This window comes from Lepidochelys olivacea (genome assembly GCF_965140295.1).
Source record: "Lepidochelys olivacea isolate rLepOli2 genome assembly, chromosome: 18".
In the NCBI taxonomy this organism is placed as follows: Eukaryota; Metazoa; Chordata; order Testudines; family Cheloniidae; genus Lepidochelys; species Lepidochelys olivacea.
The window spans coordinates 9,623,470-9,634,762 of NC_140428.1; the positions used below are offsets into that span (position 1 = coordinate 9,623,470).

At 46.2% G+C, this 11,293-nt stretch overlaps 1 long non-coding RNA gene across 1 annotated transcript; it reads right to left on the reverse strand.

Annotated features, from left to right (window-relative positions):
- Positions 1 to 2,471: 2,471 nt before the first annotated feature.
- LOC311532871 lies at positions 2,472 to 10,973 on the reverse strand. The gene is made up of 3 exons (XR_014714462.1): positions 10,825 to 10,973; positions 5,462 to 5,543; positions 2,472 to 2,749 (listed from the first exon to the last, which is right to left on the reverse strand). It is a non-coding gene; the product is annotated as an uncharacterized lncRNA (long non-coding RNA).
- Between the last annotated feature and the right edge of the window lie 320 nt (positions 10,974 to 11,293).

Here is an 11,293-nt window from a genome sequence, read left to right on the forward strand (position 1 = left end):
TTTTTAAAGAGACACTATACAGGGAAATAGTCATCAAATCTTTCCATTTAAGAAGGTGTTACCATAGAGTGAGCCTCATTAGAGCACCTATGTTATTTGGAGCGATTTTATTGAACTGAGAGACATCTCTATTTATGCATATTTAACAGACCAGGTATGTTTATCAAATGTTACTCTTCAAAAAATTGGATCGGTGTTCTGGCTTTTTTGCTGGTGAACATACTTTGTCTGAGTACTAAGTAAAAGGTAAGCAATTATCTAAGTAGCTATCTGTCCTCTGTCTATTTTGCTGTGTATGTAACTGGTGTGTCAATTTTTCCAGAACTGCAACTTCCCATATTTTTGGAACCATTCCTCAATGACTGGGTTCTGTTTCTTTTTTCCAATGACAGTTTACCAGTAGCTGAGCAGCTCCCAGCAGAGGAAAGATTCATTCTTCATTTCCTTTTATGTAACCCTTTCTACTAGCTCACCCCAGGACAATTACCAAAGGGTTATCTGGTAATAAATATCTAACAATCTGTGATATTTGGTTATGGATTGCAGTGTAACCAACACTCTCTAATGACTGGACACGTAAGAAGCCTTTTAAAGCACCTCTGAAATCAGTCAGTGCACCATCTCAGAAGGATCGCTTTCAGGAAGGAGTTTAGTTGCAGAAATGAGCTTTCCTTAGCAAGAAGTTCACCCTAGAAAAGGCCAGCTCTGAACCCCAAGCCTGGGGCAGTGGAAAGCCGTTGTCTTCATTGTTCTCTCTCCAGCTGTGGGTAAGCACCTGTACTGCATCTGTCATGCTGGGGCAGGTCAAGGGTGAGTCTTTCCAGCCTGGGGGAGTTTTTTACTCTTCCCTGAGTCAGCAGAAGAATGTGTCTCTGTGTTTGATGTCTAGGGCCCTGTTTTAAACTTGTCTCTACAGAACTGCTTCTAATGGTTAACCATGACTGCAGATTGATAGCACTTGACTAATTACTGTTCAGGGCATTGTTTAGGCAATGGGCACTAATCTCTCTGTGCTTGATGCTATAGTGATGGGTGCTAAAGGAAACCCAAAGACAGACAGATATTCCAAATGGAGTACTGCCAAGAGAGCCTTCCAGCTGAAACCAGCTCAGCAGGGCTTATCCTACTTATCTGGAGGAGGTGACTCCCAGCGGACAGCTGCTCAGGGTGGCCAAGAGGAGGAGATACCTGACCTGGAGGTATAATTCTCTGCTTGGGTAGACATACACCCTAGCGTTGGTTAAGCAAGCAGTGCAGCCATGGTGGCATGGGCTGTGGGATAGGCTAGCCACCCAAGTATGTAGTGTCTCATACAGGCTCATGCTCAGGGCAGCTACCCGTCCGACTGACCTAGCCACCCCAGCTACACTGCTATTGTTAGCACACAGTCAAATCTAGTGCGCCATGTTTGGCCAAGCTGGAAATCACACCTGAAGGTGCTGTGTAGACGTGCCTGCAGTTTAGTCAAGCTCAGCGTGGCTTCTGCTCTCCAGGGTGAGGGGAGACTCATGCAGCGTAGGCTCCCGGTCTGCCACCTGCATGTCATCACAGCTGAGACCTGATCACCCCAGTGCAAGCCTCAGCCATGCTGATACCATGGAATGACTAGCTCCCAGGTGGCTGGCCGCCTCTCTAGAGTCTGGCCAGACCAAGTCGGAAGAGCAGGGACAGGAGAAAGAGCTTTCTGGAGGGTGCTCTGTGCTCTCAGGAACGGCTGCATCAACTCCAGTTCCATCCGGAAAGGCAGGGGAGAGATGTTACAATGAGAGGCCTCTGTGAGACCCTGATGGGAAAATACTCAGAGCTAGCAAGAAAGCCCTGTCCCCACTGCGGCTCAGCAGAAAGCTGTTCTCCAATGTCAGCACAAACACTGCCCCCACCCCAAAGATATAATTACCATTCAGAGTGCTGCCCTTTAAACACACAAACAGAGGAATTGCCATATCCAGCCAGAGCAGGCTCCTCTTGGCCAGTAGTGACCAGGACCAGCTGCTTTGGAGGAAGGTGCTCAAACCCTGGGAAAGACATTTATGGAATAACCTGCCTGTGATTGGCACCCATTTCTCTGGGAGAAACCTGCCCATCATTTCTGGGGACCTTCTGTTAAAGTCTTTCATATACCATTGGAACAATGTACTAAGGGTCCTGGTGGATTCTCCATCACTTGCTATTTTTAACTCAGAATGGGTGTCTTTCTCCCAGATCTGCTCTAGGGATTATCGTGGGGCAGTTCTCTGGCCTATATTAACCCGGAGGTATAGAACTGATACATGAAATTGTTCATAAGTAAAGTTTTATGAATGAAACAACATTCCTTCATAAAACCGTCACCCCAATAACTAGCTAATTGACAATTAAGATGCTTGTTAAGAGCCATAGCTGTTCAGCCAGCTGCTCTTGTAAATTTCACTTTCAATCCAATTGCTGCTTAAATCACTGAAATTTACACTGCTTCAACATTGTAACTTCTGCTCACTGTTTGCCATTCCTCACATTTGTCCATATTGTAACTCAAACTCCATTTTAACTTGTCCCAAACTCCATTTTAAAATGCTCACTCCATTTTGCTGCAACCTTCATTTTTGCAAAACGCTGATGTAATCTGATTCGTGTAGTTTCAATGTGGGAATGAGGGATGGATGGATGATGGAATCAACCTCCAGCCCCAGCCTGTCCTGATGAAATAAAGTGTAAACACCAACGGCTGAAGATGCAGACAACAGCCCTGACAAAGCAAGAACAGTCCACCCTAAAAAGAAAAGAACAAAGGTACAACTGAAGGAACATCAAAGCCAGGTCCTAGGCTGAAAGTCATGTCTGCAATTGACGGGTGATCAATCACACTGAACCCAGAGGCAGTGTGACACAGCAAGACCGATAGCCTCTGGATTCAAACTAAAGCCTACAAAAAGGATGGGGGAGATGGAAGACTTTGGAGGGTAACATTCTGCTGCCAACATGGAAGGGCATCGGTGCGCACCCAACAGAGACCCAGCCCTTCCTTGTGCCCGGCTTTCCTGGCCAGTTAGCTGCCACAAGCTACGAACTCAAGCTACATTCAGGACTGGTAACTATCTAGCAGCTGCAGAACATTTGTGTGTGTGTGTGTGTGTGTGTATAAGTATTAGGTATTAGCTAGTGGTTATAGATCAAATTGTTATCATAATAAATGTGGCATCTTTGCCTTGTCCCCTAAAACAATCCTGTGTAGTTCTGTCTGCATAACAGGTCAGGCTATCACAGTGGTCCCTTCTGGCCTTGGAATCTATGAGCCTTAGATAAGAAGCGCATCCCTTTATGAGCATCTTTTTTGCGGACAAGGTTCATATTGTTTCTACGCACAGGCCTGGTCCCTGTCCCTGTGTGTGCTTGGCACAACTTCCTGCCCACTTGCCAAGCCCTAAATGGGTCCTTATGTTCACCCAGCTTTTTGTTTCTCATGAGGTCTGAAGCCCAGCAGGAGAGCTGTTGAGCAGCTCTGGTGCCATTCAGCTGGGGAAGGCTGGCGTGGCCGCGCGGGAGTCAGAGCTGGCGTTGTTACACCGTTTCTGGGATGAAGATGCAGGCCAGCAGCTCCGACACTTGACTGGGTAGCACTTGAGCAGCACATCCGAGGAGTTGTAATGGGAGGAAGCGAGCAGCAGGCCCTGACATGAGCGATGGCGGCATGATGAACAATTGATAGGGGATGGAGACAGTGCTGCCTGGCTGAGATTACCCTGGAGACCCGCTAGGAGAACCTTGAAGGTGGTTTTACCCAGATGCCTCCTGCATGCCAAGCCTCCAAAGTGTAGCAAGCACATTTAACTCCTAAACCAGTAGACCCAGGTTAATCCTTAGGGACTGATACATTTCCCAGGGGTTCAGCTGGGCAGTATGGTGCTCTGCAGGTGGCTTCTGGTTGCTGGGAGAGAAGGTTGGGACACTCGGGAGGAACCAGTCCTGACCCACCCATTCTCCCACCCTTCCAGGAATGTTTCCGTCCCTACATCCAACTCTCCTGATGTGATCTTTTCTGCATTGCTGTTTGTAGACACCTCCTTCAAACCAGCAAGTGGCAGGGTGATTGTGTCGCCAGGGAGCTGGGTGTGGACCTGGGACTGGAAGCTGAGGAGGCAGACAGAAGGGGCCTCAGAAGGCCAGGAGCATTCTAGAGGAGTGGTGGGGAGGTGGACAGGAGGGATCAAGAGTGGGGAAGGGAGCACTTTGGCTGTGGGGGGGGGTGAAGAGGGTCGGGAGTAGAGCTGTGCAAATCACAGATTTGTTGGTTCACTGGCAATTCTGAAAAATTGGAGGAAATCGTTTAGGGCCAAACCAAAACTGATTTTTTTTGAAATTTTCAGTGAATTTAAAGGTAAAAAAAAATAATCCTTTCCAGCCGAATGAAACATCTCAGTGTTGGCCATTTGAAACCCTGGCTGTGTTTTTAATGGAACGAGAGGGAGTTTTGATAGGAAAGGCCATTCCCAACCCAAACGTCCATATTTTCATTCTGAAAATGTCCAGATGAAACCGATTTTTTCCTAATGTGGGGTTTTTTGGAGGGGGGGTTGGTTTTGGGGAGCATTTTGCAATGGAAACAATTAAGCAAAACCTGCACAAATTTGTGAAATGTTTTGGTATCACTGAATCTGTAGTTTTCGTTGAACAAAATGTTTTGGCCAAAATATTTCACCCAGATCTATTAATCTTGTAGACCTCACTGGCCCCTTCCAACAGAGGGTCTCAAAGTGCTTTGCCTGTGGTCATGAATGTAACTCCCAGCCCGCACCAGAGCCACTCTGGAGTGACATGGGTGGAGCAGAGTGGGGAGTCAGACTCCAGGGGAGTTAAAATAAATGTACAATAAAGAGGACTGTCCCCCCTCGTGCAGCTCTTGTTTCCTTAGTCTCTTGGGTCAACCAAATAATTAAGGATAGACAGAGACAGAGAGGGAGGAAAGGAGAGCTCTCCCACAAATGAAAGAGGTAATTATTGGTATTTTTTCCACTGGATGGGCTGACGCACGCTCCTGGTCTCATTCACTAATGTTTGGGATGTTTCCAGTGGCAAAGAGAATTTGTTTAGGAAAGATATCTCTGGGAAACGGGTCTGTTTCATTGTCCTTACACTATAACTGGGAGAAGTGAGGTATGGAGAGGAGAAGGGGCTGACCCAGACTCCTACAGTGAGTTGGTGGCGGAGTGGGGAATGGAAAATCCCAGAGCTCCCACTCTCAGTCATGTTCTTTAACCACTAGCCCATGTTCCCCATCACTCATCCGTTTTCTTGGCTCCAGACCCTCAGAGACCAGCACTCCAGGCAAGTGTACTCATCCTTAGTTTGCAAAGGATTAACATGTGCTTTAGTGCTGGACTCCTCACCGTATTATCCTGAAGCGGCAAAGAGTCCTGTGGCACCTACATATCAACACCATCACAGGACCTAACCAGATCAGCCACACCATCACCGGTTCATTCACCTGCACATCCACCAATGTAATCTATGCCGTCATGTGCCAGCAATGCCCCTCTGCCATGTACATCGGCCAAACTGGACAGTCCCTACGTAAAAGGATAAATGGACACAAATCAGATATTAGGAATGGCAATATACAAAAACCTGTAGGAGAACACTGCAACCTCCCTGGACACACAATAGCAGGTGTAAAGGCAGCCATCCTGCAGCAGAAAAACTTCAGGACCAGACTTCAAAGAGAAACTGCTGAGCTTCAGTTCATTTGCAAATTTGACCCCATCAGCTCAGGATTAAACACAGACTGTGACTGGGTCGCCAACAACAAAAGCCGTTTCTCCTCCCTTGGTGTTCACACCTCAGCTGCTAGAAGAGGGCCTCATCCTCCCTGATTGAACTAACCTCGTTATCCCTAGCCTGATTCTTGCTTGCATATTTATACCTGCCTCTGGAAATTTCCACTACATGCAGCCAATGAAGTGGGTTTTCACCCACGAAAGCTTATGCTCCAATATGAAAAGGAGTACCTGTGGCACCTTAGAGACTAACCAATTTATTTGAGCATAAGCTTTCGTGAGCTACAGCTCACTTCATTGGATGCATACTGTGGAAAGTGTAGAAGATCTTTTTATATACACACAAAGCATGAAAAAATACCTCCTCCCACCCCACTCTCCTGCTGGTAATAGCGTATCTAAAGTGACCACTCTCCTTACAATGTGCATGATAATCAAGGTGGGCCATTTCCAGCACAAATCCAGGGTTTAACAAGAACGTCTGGGGGGGGGCGGGGTAGGAAAAAACAAGGGGAAAAAGGTTACCTTGCATAATGACTTAGGCTTGAATAGAGACTGGGAGTGGCTAAGTTAATTGTATCCAATTTGCAAATGAATTCCAATTCAACAGTTTCTCGCTGGAGTCTGGATTTGAAGTTTTTTTGTTGTAATATAGCAACTTTCATTCATTTCAGGAATAGCGGTCAGTAGGTTTCCGGTATAGGGTGGTGTTTATGTGACCATCGTTTATTAGCACTGTAGTGTCCAGGAAGTGGATCTCTTGTGTGGACTGGACCAGGCTGAGGTTGATGGTGGGATGGAAATTGTTGAAATCATGGTGGAATTCCTCAAGGGCTTCTTTTCCATGGGTCCAGATGATGAAGATGTCATCAATATAGCGCAAGTAGAGTAGGGGCATTAGGGGACGAGAGCTGAGGAAGCGTTGTTATAAGTCAGCCATAAAAATGTTGGCATACTGTGGGGCCATGCGGGTACCCATAGCAGTGCCGCTGATCTGAAGGTATACATTGTCCCCAAATGTGAAATAGTTATGGGTGAGGACAAAGTCACAAAGTTCAGCCACCAGGTTTGCCATGACATTATCAGGGATAGTGTTCTTGACAGTTTGTCGTCCATCTTTGTGTGGAATGTTGGTGTCGAGGGCTTCGACATCCATAGTGGCCAGGATGATGTTATCAGGAAGATCACCGATGAAACAACTCTGACATCATAATCAAAAAGGCTGACAAAGGAGGTGCTGTTGTCATCATGAATAGGTCGGAATATGAACAAGAGGCTGCTCGGCAGCTCTCCAACACCACTTTCTACAAGCCATTACCCTCTGATCCCACTGAGAGTTACCAAAAGAAACTACAGCATTTGCTCAAGAAACTCCCTGAAAAAGCACAAGATCAAATCCGCACAGACACACCCCTGGAACCCCAACCTGGGATAGTCTATCTACTACCCAAGATCCATAAACCTGGAAATCCTGGATGCCCCATCATCTCAGGCATTGGCACCCTGACAGCAGGATTGTCTAGCTATGGAGACTCCCTCCTCAGGCCCTATGCTACCAGCACTCCCAGCTACCTTCGAGACACCACTGACTTCCTGAGGAAACTACAGTCCATCGGTGATCTTCCTGAATACACCACCATAAACACCACCCTATACCGGAAACCTACTGACCGCTATTCCTACCTACATGCCTCCAGCTTTCACCCTGACCACACCACACGATCCATCATCTACAGCCAAGCTCTGCGATACGACTGCATTTGCTCCAACCCCTCAGACAGAGACAAACACCTACAAGATCTCTATCAAGCATTCTTACAACTACAATACCCACCTGCGGAAGTGAAGAAACAGATTGATAGAGCCAGAAGAGTTCCCAGAAGTTACCTACTACAGGACAGGCCTAACAAAGAAAATAACAGAACGCCACTAGCCATCACCTTCAGCCCCAACTAAAACCCCTCCAACGCATTATTAAGGATCTACAACCTATCCTGAAGGATGACCCAACACTCTCACAAATCTTGGGAGACAGGCCAGTCCTTGCCTACAGACAGCCCCCCAACCTTAAGCAAATACTCACCAGCAACCACATACCACACCACAGAACCACTAACCCAGGAACCTATCCTTGCAACAAAGCCCGTTGCCAACTATGCCCACATATCTATTCAGGGGACATCATCACAGGCCCTAATAACATCAGCCACACCATCAGAGGCTCGTTCACCTGCACATCCACCAATGTGATATATGCCATCATGTGCCAGCAATGCCTCTCTGCCATGTACATTGGTCAAACTGGACAGTCTCTACGTAAAAGAATAAATGGACACAAATCAGATGTCAAGAATTATAACATTCATAAACCAGTCGGAGAACACTTCAATCTCTCTGGTCACATGATTACAGACATGAAAGTTGCTATATTACAACAAAAAAACTTCAAATCCAGACTCCAGCGAGAAACTGTTGAATTGGAATTCCTTTGCAAATTGGATACAATTAACTTAGGCTTGAATAGAGACTGGGAGTGGCTAAGTCATTATGCAAGGTAACCTATTTCCCCTTGTTTTTTCCTACCCCCCCCCAGACGTTCTTGTTAAACCCTGGATTTGTGATTATCATACACATTGTAAGGAGAGTGGTCACTTTAGATACGCTATTACCAGCAGGAGAGTGGGGTGGAAGGAGGTATTTTTTCATGCTTTGTGTGTATATAAAAAGATCTTCTACACTTTCCACAGTATGCATCCGATGAAGTGAGCTGTAGCTCATGAAAGGTTATGCTCAAATAAATTGGTTAGTCTCTAAGGTGCCACACGTACTCCTTTTCTTTTTGCGAATACAGACTAACACAGCTGTTACTCTGAAACCTATGCTCCAATACATCTGTTAGTCTATAAGGTGCCACAGGACTCTGTGCTGCTTTTACAGATCCAGACTAACACGGCTACCGCTCTGATGTATTATCCTGAGTGACTCAATCATGTGAGCGTCTCCAGGAACACGGCCTGCCTCTCACGGACCTTCGTGGGACATGTCAGCCTCCCTGCAGTGGAATTCTCCCCACAGCTCTGTGCAGTAGCCTTGCAGGGCCATTTCCATATAGAAACAAACTGGGAGATGGAGAATACGCATGACATAAATTCAGAGCCGTGCTTGCCCAGAATCTCCCTGTGCTTCCTCAGCTGTTGTGTCTGGAATGTGTTTCCTCCCCCTGCCTGGACTCCCCTTCCTGTTCGCCATGAAGCCAAGTTACATGTTCGTGACATCACAATCTGTTGGCATGGAAGTGACTCTGACATCATACACTTGGAATTATGACCCCTTGCAGGATACCGTAGGGAAGCTGGGAAGGAGAGATGCTAAAGGCTAAGCACCAGATTCTGATCTCAGTGTGCTGGTTTCAATATTGAGTAAAACTGCTGAAATCAGCTGAGTGAATCCAGATTAATGCTGGAGTGGCAGAGATCAGAATCTGACCCTTCTATTTTCAATTTAGTTAGTCAATGTGGCAAGAAAGATTACGTTTCTTAGAGACCTCCCACTAACTAGAGATCCTGACCCAGCATCTACTTGTGGCAGGTCAGGTCTGCTATAGTGGCCCCTACTATATGGCACTGACGCCCCCCTTCCCAGCCATCTCAGGCCTGCCTTCTCTGAGTTCATAAAGAACATTTCCGCCGTAATCTGTGAATATTAATCTGACCCTGTTGGTGCTAAATGTATTATCTTCCCCTCTCTCCCACCTCTTCCCTCATCATTTTGATTTGTTTAGATTTTGTTTATTTTTACTCCTTTCAATTTAACATATTCAAACAGCTTAGACATTACAGTGATGGGTGTTCTACAGGATAGAGAGATAGATACTCTTCCCAGACTCTAGGCCCCCTGGCAATCATTGAAGGGTTAAAATCCATTGCTGATGTAATAACCTGGTATATGGATTTGTGTACAGGCCCAAAGTCCAGAGTTTGGTCAAGAGGTCAGAGGCCTATAAATAGCTAAGAGAAAGTAGAATAACCAAAGATAACCTTGCTTTTGCTAAGATATACCTGGTCAGCAAAACGCCAGATGTTGGGGGCAATAATTTTGTCTTATTCAAAGTTGCAAATAAAACAAAAATGCTCTGTTTCTGCTGTGATAGTTCCTTCTATAGGGAGATGTTCTTCCCACACATCCAACCCTAAGTTTATGAAAGATTCAAGCACGTCAGTATAAGATACGGCCTCCTCCCATCTCCCTTTCCCAGGAACCAATGCCTGCCTTAAAACACAAATAAACAACTTAAAAGACAATCTTTATTGCCAGATACTTTTACTGTTTCTTTGCTTTTACCCCTAAATATGTATCTGTTAAACAATCAAAGAAGCTACTTCATTCCTCTAAACCCCAAATCAAAATTCAACAAATATATTTTATACTAATACATTTATTAAAGTACTAATTAAATGTTAACTTGTCAACTTAAAACCATGGCTGAAGACATTATGTAACCTTTAACTATTGGCTACTGTGCTATCATGTCTTGCTGCTCGACCTATCCAGGGAAGTGGGACTGCCTCCCCCGGTCATTTTCCCCCGCCCATGGAAAATCCATATATTACATTGTAATCAATTAATTGACGGTGTCTCTGAGCCTAATAAGCCAGGTGACACTCTGTCAGCGCTGTACGTAATAAACTCTTGTGTTTAACCTCTACATGGTGTGAATTTATGTCCTTCAATCATTAAGGACACAGTCCAGAGCAATGTTTAAAAAAAGCTGTCAGAAAAGAGGAGCAGATCTCACCCAACCATCTGGAAAGAAAAGAACAAAACATCCCCACCCATCAGCAATCTAAAGACCCCTCTCAACACCTCGGTCCTCCTCAGATGATGGACTTTGCAGCCTGTCAAAAAAATCGGACAGGGCAGGGGAGAGAGTTCCAAAGCACAAGGTGCCTCCCTCTTGCAGCCAAGAGAGAACTCAAATGAGGGTGGATAGCTGGGGCCTCCTTAAACTCCAGCCATGCTCTCTCCCTGCAGCTGGTCTGTATCCCCTACCTCCATCCCAAAGGGAATCAGGTACCTGTTGTCTTTAGGCTTGAGCAGATCTTGCCTATGCTAGAAAAAACATTCATAGCTGATGCTGCCCAAACTCTGCTCTTGATCAGTCCTTTGGAGACCGGGAGCCAGAACCTCAGCTGAGGTGTTAGCAAGAGCTGCAGCTCTGCCCCAGTGTCGAACATGGAGGGCCTGTGATAGCCAAGGACGAGCCATGCTCAGTGGCTGTGATTACAAGCAGGTCCAACAAGTTAATTTGACAAGCCTGTAGGCTGACAGCAGCTATTGGGCTGAAGGCTAGAACAGGGTTTAACTCATGGGTTGCCAGGCCCTTGATTCACCCTCCCTTACAGCCACCAACTAACTGCCTGCCCAGCGGTAAACTGGGACAGGTGAGCTTGCACGTGCCTGCTCCTGGAATTTCAATAGGTGTAAACTGGACCAACCAGCTGAGAGGCCCAGTGTGTCAGATGGCTCGGTAAAGCAATCACCTC